Raw genomic sequence first — 9,985 nt, 5'->3', positions numbered from 1 at the left:
ATAAAATAAAGGGCCTCAACACAGCAATATAAATTTATGTGTGCTATATTTACATCATATGAAATAAGTTGTGCATATTTCTCACACACAGAAACAGTGAGTTAGAAGGCATCACCCAATTTTCACGTGTACAGTAATGAACTGTATATCTTGTTAAAATACAGATTCTAATTCAGGAGATCTGGGGTGGGGTCTGAGTCTCTGCTTTTCACATAATATAACCAGTGAAGCCAGTGCTTCTAACGTAAGCACAGTATTTTGTCAACATCCAGTAACTGGCAGACTTTCAATTTATCTCAGTTCATCTGACCAGAAGACAAAGATAAGAGCCTTCATTTTCCAAGCAAGGTATAAAAAGAAAGGGGAGCTTCCAGTGTAAATGTGATGGTTCATGCACATCTGTCAGTAAATCTCCAAAAAACACTTAATAATAAAGAGAAAAACAATTAAATTTACATTGGATGAATCTGTCAGAGAGCACCTTAACCAAGTGAATGAAATTAACATCAACTGTAGTGGGACAAATTTGTATTAGACACCATCACACAGAGGATAAAAAAATCACTGCTGGGATGGTAGTGCCCAACAATATGTAACCATGAAGAATCATCAGTTTTATGCAAAGTTCAAGTTATAGATATTTCCCATGTTTTGTCATCTTTAATACTGTACGTAAATACTTTTTCATTATACAGAGCAAGTCTTCTATTTTTTATTTTTCCATAATTTTCTTGTTATCCTAGGCAATCAATGCTATCCTCTTTCTGCATTTTCCAAATACTATTTCACATAGAGCTGATGAAAACATCCAGATGAAACCTTGAAAGTACATGTTGCCCTTCTTCACTCAAATACAAAGACCCTATCTCATCTCCAGTAGGAATATCAATATCCACACTATTATAAGTTGACCTGTCCCAATGGGAACATTTTCAATATTACATATCACACATTTATTATGAAACTTGATTATTTTATTAAGAAGCTTGGGTGAAGAGAATGCAGAGCAGGTTTTATTATATAGGGAGGAATGATTTTCCAGGACTCCTTGAGTATCCTAAGAAGAAATGAAATAAAAAATATAGTGGAAGAAAACTCATTAGGCATAAACATCAGAAGTAAAGTAAAGGCTTACACGTTCTAAAAATTGAAGTTCTGCCTGACATTCTAGGAGGAATTGTGGACACAGCCCCTAACCTGGGACACACTTACCTGAAAACCAGCCATTTCTCCTTCTCCTTCTCCTACTCTGAAATTTCTTTTCAGGTGAGACTGTGTAGAACAATTAGAATTACATCTTGAGACTATGCCCTGAAAGGAGTCAGCACAATCTCTTCACCTGTTTACACAGCATCCACAAGCAGGAGGACCACAAAATGCAGAAAAGGCTACACTCACTGGTTCTTAGTCACAGGAGACAGTCAGGTATGATGTTTCCTGATGGAGATTAAAATGTGAGGTTCTCCTGTCTTTCCCTTGGTGACCTCCCCCTGCCACACGTGCCAGGACTTTCTGTTATAGCAGTGGGAATCTGGACCACACTGATCTGCCCCTACCAAACCAAAGCAGCAGGCCCTGTGACTTCTCTCTGGAACAAAGTCTAAACTCAGTCTCATTAATGTATTTGGGAGTTATAATTCTTAAGCCTGGTATCAAATTAGAATTATTTGGGGCACAATTAAAACCACATGGATGTTCCCACCCAGCCCAATAGACAGGTGATGGTGTTTCTTTCAAGCTAGCCAGGTGATCCTAATTGAAAGCCTAGGCTGAGAGGCAATTACTTAAAAATTGTCTCTGAACCATCAATGTGAATAGAAATCGTGTCATATTGTGGGCCTCAATCTAAGAAATGTGATCTGCTGGTGTGGAAGGGAGACATTAATTGGCTTCTTTGTCAAGTCTGGTTTTAGTGCTGATGTTGCTCAACCTAGATCCATTATTAGTAGCACTCAGCTAGAGACAGCAAGCACAGCATACAGAGTGTCTTATGCCCAACAGTCATCACAACACAGATACTTATTTTCCAAAGTGAAGACCAGCATAATGCAATGTCCACTGAGCATGTACTGTGTGCTCATAAGTATGGTATGTTGCACTGGGAAGAAGCCTTTACATTGTGTGACTTAATCCTTATAATACCAGAAAAGGTGAGTATAAAAAGGTGAGTACAGAAAAATTTAGATGTGGTGCCAGCCTTTCTATTCTTCTTCTCACACAACTATAATAGGATTCAAGAATGGAAGCTATATAGTATAAAATACAGACAGAATTATATCCTGAATTGTTTCAGAAGTTACCCAAGCCTGTAGGTACATACACATGAGAGAACTGAGGAAGACAGGCACTGTTTGTATATAAGAGGCATGGGTGAGAAAAGGCCATTCTTCACTGTCTGGTTGGAAATTTGAGCACATTGGAAAATGTGCAAATATATAACATGGGCATTAAGATAGAGCAGCCACCACAAACTCCTATGGCAGAGGCAAGATGTAAGAGCACATTGCTGGAGGGGTCACAGCAAGAGAGCCTCAACAGAGGGGGCACATCACAGGAGAATTGATGAACCACAGAAGGGCCAGTGGAAGGTGTTGACAGTGTGCATGCCTGCATAGAAGAGACCACTGAGTATGGAAGCCAGTGTTATTCAGACACAAAAGTGGTGGTATATGAGGACTGGGGAATGGAGGGCCTGCCAGATGGCCACACAGTGGTTGTGGGCCATGATGGTGAGGAAAAGAAACTACATACACACAACAAATGTCCAAGAAGATCTGAGTTGTACACCCATCCACTGAGAGGGTCCTTTTTTCAGTGACAGAGTTAACACAGGCATTGAAGGCAGTGATAGAAATATAGCACATATTCATAATGCACAAATTCCTCAGGAATACAAGGGCCTGTGAAGGTTCTGGTTGACACGGGTGACAATGGTGATGAAAAGATTCCCAAACAGGGTGCCAAGTACGTCATAGGAATAGCATGGAGTGCAAGAACCTTAGTTTCCAGCCTTTAGCAAAGCCCTTGAAGAGGAACTGAGAAATCATGGTGGAATTGAGCATTTGCTAGAAATTCTGGTTGACTGGGAAGGCAGAAAGACAAAAAGTAGGAAACATAATATGATAAAATCCACTTCATATATTTTTCTTGAAAATTTTTATTTCTGTCTTACACAATTGGTTTCTGTGTATAGGTCTACTATTGGTCTTTTGATTTGCATAACCACACCTGAGTTGATAATATATCAAACTGCTAAGGATAAAGTATTTCAATTACTTATCTGAGCAAGACCTACAGAAGTGAAATTCACTGACTTCTATCATATTCAGCCTATGATATTTATTGTTTTAAAGAAGATTGAGGCCGGGCGTGGTGGCTCACGCCTGTAATCCTAGCACTCTGGGAGGCCGAGGCGGGTGGATCGCTCAAGGTCAGGAGTTCGAGACCAGCCTGAGCAAGAGTGAGACCCCGTCTCTACTAAAAATAGAAAGAAATTATCTGGACAACTAAAATATATATAGAAAAAATTAGCCGGGCATTGTGGCGCATGCCTGTAGTCCCAGCTACTCGGGAGGCTGAGGCAGCAGGATCGCTTAAGCCCAGGAGTTTGAGGTTGCTGTGAGCTAGGCTGATGCCATGGCACTCACTCTAGCCCGGGCAACAAAGCGAGACTCTGTCTCGAAAAAAAAAAAAAAAAAAGAAGATTGAATAACTTGATATGTGTAAAATGCCTGTAAGGGAGTAAATTTCAGTAACAGTTAAATTTTATTAGGAGTTGGACAACACATTCAGCCTGGATATTGATATGTAGCAGAGATCTAACAGTTGCCTTCATTAGGTCCTCTGTTGTTATCAGCAACAGTCATGTCTTAACATTTATCTTCTTCAGACATATGCAGATATTGAGATCAATAGTTTCCACACCTTTATAACACTTGACAATGTCATACCATCCAAGCATGAGATCGGTAAAGCATATTGTCTTGAGTGGCACAGGTTCAGACAGAACCAGCTCCATGTATGGTTGTGTCTTTCCGCAAGTCCAGACTTTTACTGATGCTATTTTAATCATAAAAGCTGTGAGCTTCATGGAGTTTCCAAAAAGAAAATTCTCTTTAGTACAACTGGCTCTCTCAGTAGTCAGAGCCATTGGTACACAGATGCAAGCGAATCCACAAGTCTGTCAATATTGCAAACCATACATAGTAGTATACTTAATATATACCTGCTATAGATTAAAATTTTCATATCCAACAAAGTAACATTTAACATCAAAAGAAAGAGGACATGAAAAGGAGTTAATGAACCAGTCCAAGGAGAGCAACATGGATAAGAAGAGTATTTTGGGCTGATCTGCATGATCATCAAAATCTTTCAAAAGAAAATGCCAGGTGCTGACCACAAGTGACAGCAAGATGGTGTCTATAGAGATGACCTCACGTAGCTGGTGAAGCCCTGCTCTTTTTATCACCCTTCAGTCCTCTGGTGAGGACTGGTAGTAAAGGGTTACATTCTTATCTGGTTGGGTGTAGTCTCTGAACATCTGGTCCCTGCTGACATCATGCCCTTTGATATACTAGATGGAGTCTTTGTCTTAGATTTGGTGCAAAAATAATTGTGGTTTTGGACCATGAATTTTAAATCATTATAACACGTTTATTGATCAAAATAGTAACCATTACAATCAACACGTTTTTGTCAGTGAGGAATAAGTTTGTTTTTTCCTGTAGTGTAAAAAGCCATGCTTTGGGATTCCACAAACTCTTGGAAAGTATTTTCGGCATCCCGCTGGTTGTGGAAGCATTTTCCCTGCAAAAAGTTGTTGAGAGGCTTGAAGAGGTGGTAGTCGATTGGCAGGAAGTTAGCTGAATATGGCAGATGAGACAAAACTTCGTAGCCCACTTAATTCAAACTTTTGAAGTGTTGGTTGTGCGATGTGTGGTCAGGTGTTGTCATGGAGAAGAATTGGGCCCTTTCTGTTGGCCAGTCCTGGCTGCAGGCATTGCAGTTTTTGGTGCCTCAACTTGAATCTGACTTATTTATAGCTTAAAACATTTTCCATAATTCCATATTTGCCTTCCATGATTCCACTGGAATCCTTCTCAATACTAATATTTCATGACCCTTGCCCTGTCCATCACTGCCCAGGTCATCTCCACTTACTTTTTTTTAATTTTTTTGAGACAGAGTCTTGCTTTATTGCCTGGGCTAGAATCAGTGCTGTGGTGTCAGCCTAGCTCACAGCAACCTCAAATTCCTGGGCTCAAGCAATCCTCCCACCTCAGCCTCCCCAGGAGCAGGGACTACAGGCGAGAGCCACCACACCCGGCTAATTTTTTGTTTCTATTTTTAGTTGCCTGGCTAATTTTTTTCTAATTTTAGTAGAGACAGGGTCTCGCTCTTGCTCAGGCTGGCCTTGAACTCCTGACCTCAAGGAATCCTCCCACCTTGGCCTCCCAGAGTGCTAGGATTACAGGTGTGAGCCACGTGCCCAGACTCCATTTACTTATTTATTTGCCTTTTCCAGCAGATCATTACAAAATCCTTAAAAGCCTCCAGCATGGATTGATTCTGATTCTCTTTTTTTGTTCTGTTTTGTTTTCCTAAAGCTCTGCTTGTCATAATGTTTCTTACTTCATGCTTTTACCTGCATAAAGTTTAAGATTTCTCTGTCTGTAAAATGGTTTTTCTTAGTCATGACCATCCTTTTCACTACATTTTCTTTTTCCTAAAGGTATCATCTATATATCATAATATTATTAATATAATAGATTTTTGGCACTGCTGATCATACCACTTTTGAAAGAGCTCTTACCAGTTAAATCCCGTGAGTGACATAAATGGTTATATCCCCCACCTTATCCAACCTTTTTCATCTTCAGCATCTTCTCACATTAACCACCATCTCCCTCAGGAAAGTCACTTTTCTTATTGGCTTTCTAGATCATCTCTGAAAGTGCATGTGTTCCACAAGGCTGTATGTGTGAGTAGACAGCCCAAGTTGTTTATAAGTTACATTTCACGAGACTGGAATATTTTTTGTCTTGCAAAATCTATATGCAATATATTTTTGTGTCCCTAATTCTCATTCTTCTCTATACAAACCTGAAGTCCTCACCTGAGTACACTCCTCATTCTCAGAATAAACCTAAACTGGTCTCTGACTGTGCCACTTTCCTTCTTTGCCTGTAATATCATGCTCTTCCCTTACCATCTATCTAGTCTTTAAATCCAACTCAAATACCGCTTTTGCTTTGAACCTTCCTAATAAATTCAGATTTATTCTTCTACCTACATTTTGTTTAAAATTTAAATTTTATATTGAATTATAGGAATGTTGTATGTGTTTGTCACCCATACATTTGTGTAAATTCTTTGAATTTTTGACTGAAATTTTTTTAACTTTTAGTACCAAGTACATATCTATACATGTGACAGTTAATAAAGAAATGCATTTTAATGTAACTGATTGGCCACTAAAATTCTTCCTTATCCTAATTATTTACAAATGACTAGGTCCAAAATAAGGTATGTTCTTTCCCAATCTCCATAAATCAATATATTGAATGTATAGCCGGGCATGGTGGTGCATGCCTGTAGTCCCAGCTACTCGGGAGGCTGAGACAGGAGGATTGCTTGAGCTCAGGAGTTTGAGGTTGCTGTGAGCTAGGCTGACGCCACGGCACTCACTCTAGCCTGGGCAACAGAGTGAGACTCTGTCTCAAAAAAAAAAAAAAATATATATATATATATATATATATTGAATGTAGGTTTGAAATAATAAAACTCATATCCCTTGTGAGAAGTACAGGCTAAAGTCTTAGTTTTTCAAAAGATATTTACTGATTACACACAACCATCTAAAAGCTGTTCTGACAGTGAGGTTTTAGTGGAAGAAGGAAATTATTACTGTTTTTAATTGCCTGTTTTCTGTGAAGGGGAAAATACTACAATATATAAGAACACAAATAAATGTGAAAATTTTGCTTAGTAATGGGTGACAAGAAAAGCAAATATGTTTAAGAACCTGCAAGACTTTTCACTCTATAAAAATATTACATGGAAAGGTCAGATATGTCTTTAAAATCTGGATGGTAGTATAAAGCTGTGGAGACATTTTCTTTTTTTACACTGAACAACCTACCACTTTTTTGTTTCACTAATAGAACTTAGTAAATTGTCCACTAGCTAGTTTGAATTAATTAAACATACTTGATGTATTTTTTTGTTTATATGAGCAAGTTACAAATTGGAATTGCTTTTCTTACGTATTTGACTTTGTTTTCCATGTATCATTCTTACAGGGATACTCTAGCTTACAAAGCAACAGACTGAAGTCATATGTAAAAACCAATTTGCAAATTACCATCCAATTCTTACATAGAACCTCCAATAATTTTGACAAATAAAAATATAACTACTTTATGAACATGTATATTTTTTAATAAAAATATGTTGACTTTTGAAAATTCTTAAAATTTTGACCATGATAATTTTAGAGAGACTTATGGAACTTAAACCATCTTAGGTGTAAAGCACAGTGATTGTCTTCAGTGTATTCTTCAGGCTGCAGCCTGAATATATTTATTGAAAATTTCCTAGTACAAGCAGTAAGGAGGAGTTACAAATAAAACAAAGATTAAATAGAAATGAAGGAAAGATAGCAATAAGGAGAGGATAGCATATTCATGAATGCCACAAATATTCGAAGGGATTTTTAAAAAAGTTTTCCTCTGTAACTGGTAAGAGTGGAAGGTTTACACTTTTCTTGTTGTTGTTATTGGTATTTGTAAATAAGAAAATATTCAATATTCTTTAGAAAAATTAAAAAGCATTATTTTAGTTGTGAGATTAAAGATTGTAACAATTTTCTAAATTAGATTTGCCACATTAAAAATATTAACCATTGTTATCCATAAACCTTTGAGAAATATTTAGGTACACTCCATTACATACGCACATTCAATGTGCGTGAAAAAGTTGTACACTATTATTCTCAAATATTTATAAATTGTACACACTTTCATGCCCACACACCCACATTATGCACTTTTAGTATAAAAATATTAGAATGATTTGAAAAGACAAAAGGATAGTGATCAAAACTAAAAAGTGAAATTGATTCATTACATTTCAATAAATTTTTATAAAATATAAAAATATTTTTATTTATTATATCTGTATCTACCTACAAACTGTTTTTCAATTTTTTTTTTTGCTTTAATATTGGTGTTCTTGTGTTTCTGGAACTTCTACATACATAGTTTTGTGTGTTTTTCAAGTTGAAGTTAAGTAAAGTTTTCTTTAAAATATAAGAATTGTTAATCAGTAGAGGCAGCATAAAACAATCATCAGCCATGATTTATTTTTATATAAAAATAAAAGTATGATAAGAATTCTGCCTACTTGCTATTTGCTTGAAAGAATTAACTATTTCCTTACTAGTTTGACCTAATCCCTTAAGGAAATTTTTTAATTGTTTTTAATTGTTTCACAGAATAAAATAAGTCTGTGACATTGCATTGAGACTCTAACCACAAAGTATTTACTGGTGAGTAATGTATGTTCTTAACCTGGGGAAGAGAACAAAGTTTCTCTTCGCAGCTTCTCCAAGTGAAGGTCTGATTAATGGTTTAAACAAATTTTCTACGTAGCCATTTTTAAGAATGTCTTCAGATGAAAAACATACCATTCTTATGTTGTCTTAAAAGATCAATTATATTGTGCTTTATACAAAACGTGGCATGTCCATGCCATCACCTGCAAAGCCTCTGGGAACAAAGCCTTGAACATCCAGTGACAGGAATATGCCCAAGGATCACTTCAGACAGAAAAAATGTTTGTCAGAGTACAGGTAATAGGGGACCCAATTAAAACACAAGTAGGGTTGAACACACAGAAATACATTTACCTTTGCATGAGCGTAAATGATTCATTTTGAGTCAATTTTGTACAGGTTTGTGCTAGGAGTCCAGCTTCATTCTTTCTGCATGGTTGATATCCAGTTTTTCTAGCACTATTTGTTGACAACTCTTCCCCTCTCCCACTGAAATGCATCTACACCCTTGTTCACAATCAATTGTTAGCTCAGGCTCCCTAGGGGACCCGCTGTGACCCTTGCTCTGGTGGCAGGATGTTGCTGCTGCCTCTTTGCGCCACAGTGGACTCACATAGCTAGTGTCCAGATGGAATATAGTGAAAAATACAAAAGGACAAAATTATAAAACCTGCCAAATACCTCTCCGAATTGGAAAAGAGCCTCTTGCTTGCTTTAGTAGAAAATTCCGAATATGTGCTGGAACGTAAGTAAAGTGATGCGATATAGGAAATACTGCCCTCAAGCGACGCACCTGGCCAGTGCTTGCCACCCATGCAACTCTTAGCTGAATGCAAGGAGCGTGCCATGGCGGTTTTCCACACAGCTGAAGTGCTGGAGAACTTCAAGCCTGGCACCCAAACAATTACAGGCTGTGAAAGGAAACAGAAAGTGAAGCACAGTGTCAGCCCACTTCTGAGTACCCACATCCTGGGGAAGGAGAAGATTGCCAACAGGATGCCCTTGAGCAGCTCTACTTCCTGCAGAGTCAGGGATGGGGGGAGGAAGAGGCCGAATACCGCCCCATGCTGCAGCCCAGAATCATTTGCTGCTTCTTATAGAGAACTGTGCAATGACGAGAAAGAGTTCCTTGCTTCCCAGTATGTGAGGGGACTGCTCCACCTGTTATTCAGCTGTCAGAATAACTTCCAATAAAAACTACAGGAGCAAAATTTCCCAGAAAGGTGCCTTTAAAAAGATGCGTGAGGAAGAACCCCATCAACCAATTTCCATCTTACAACTGATACAAATGAATGAGGTGCAGGTGGCCAAAATACAGCAGGTAGAGCCAGAGTGTGAGATGGCAGGGGAGGCACACAGGATAAAAAATAGAAGTTCTCAATAAAAAGATGCATTGGGAAAGGAAACGATGAACTTTTACAGGGGAAT

The sequence above is a fragment of the Eulemur rufifrons genome, chromosome 30 (genome assembly GCF_041146395.1).
Source record: "Eulemur rufifrons isolate Redbay chromosome 30, OSU_ERuf_1, whole genome shotgun sequence".
Taxonomy (NCBI): Eukaryota; Metazoa; Chordata; class Mammalia; order Primates; family Lemuridae; genus Eulemur; species Eulemur rufifrons.
Note: the sequence above shows the minus strand (reverse complement) of the source record.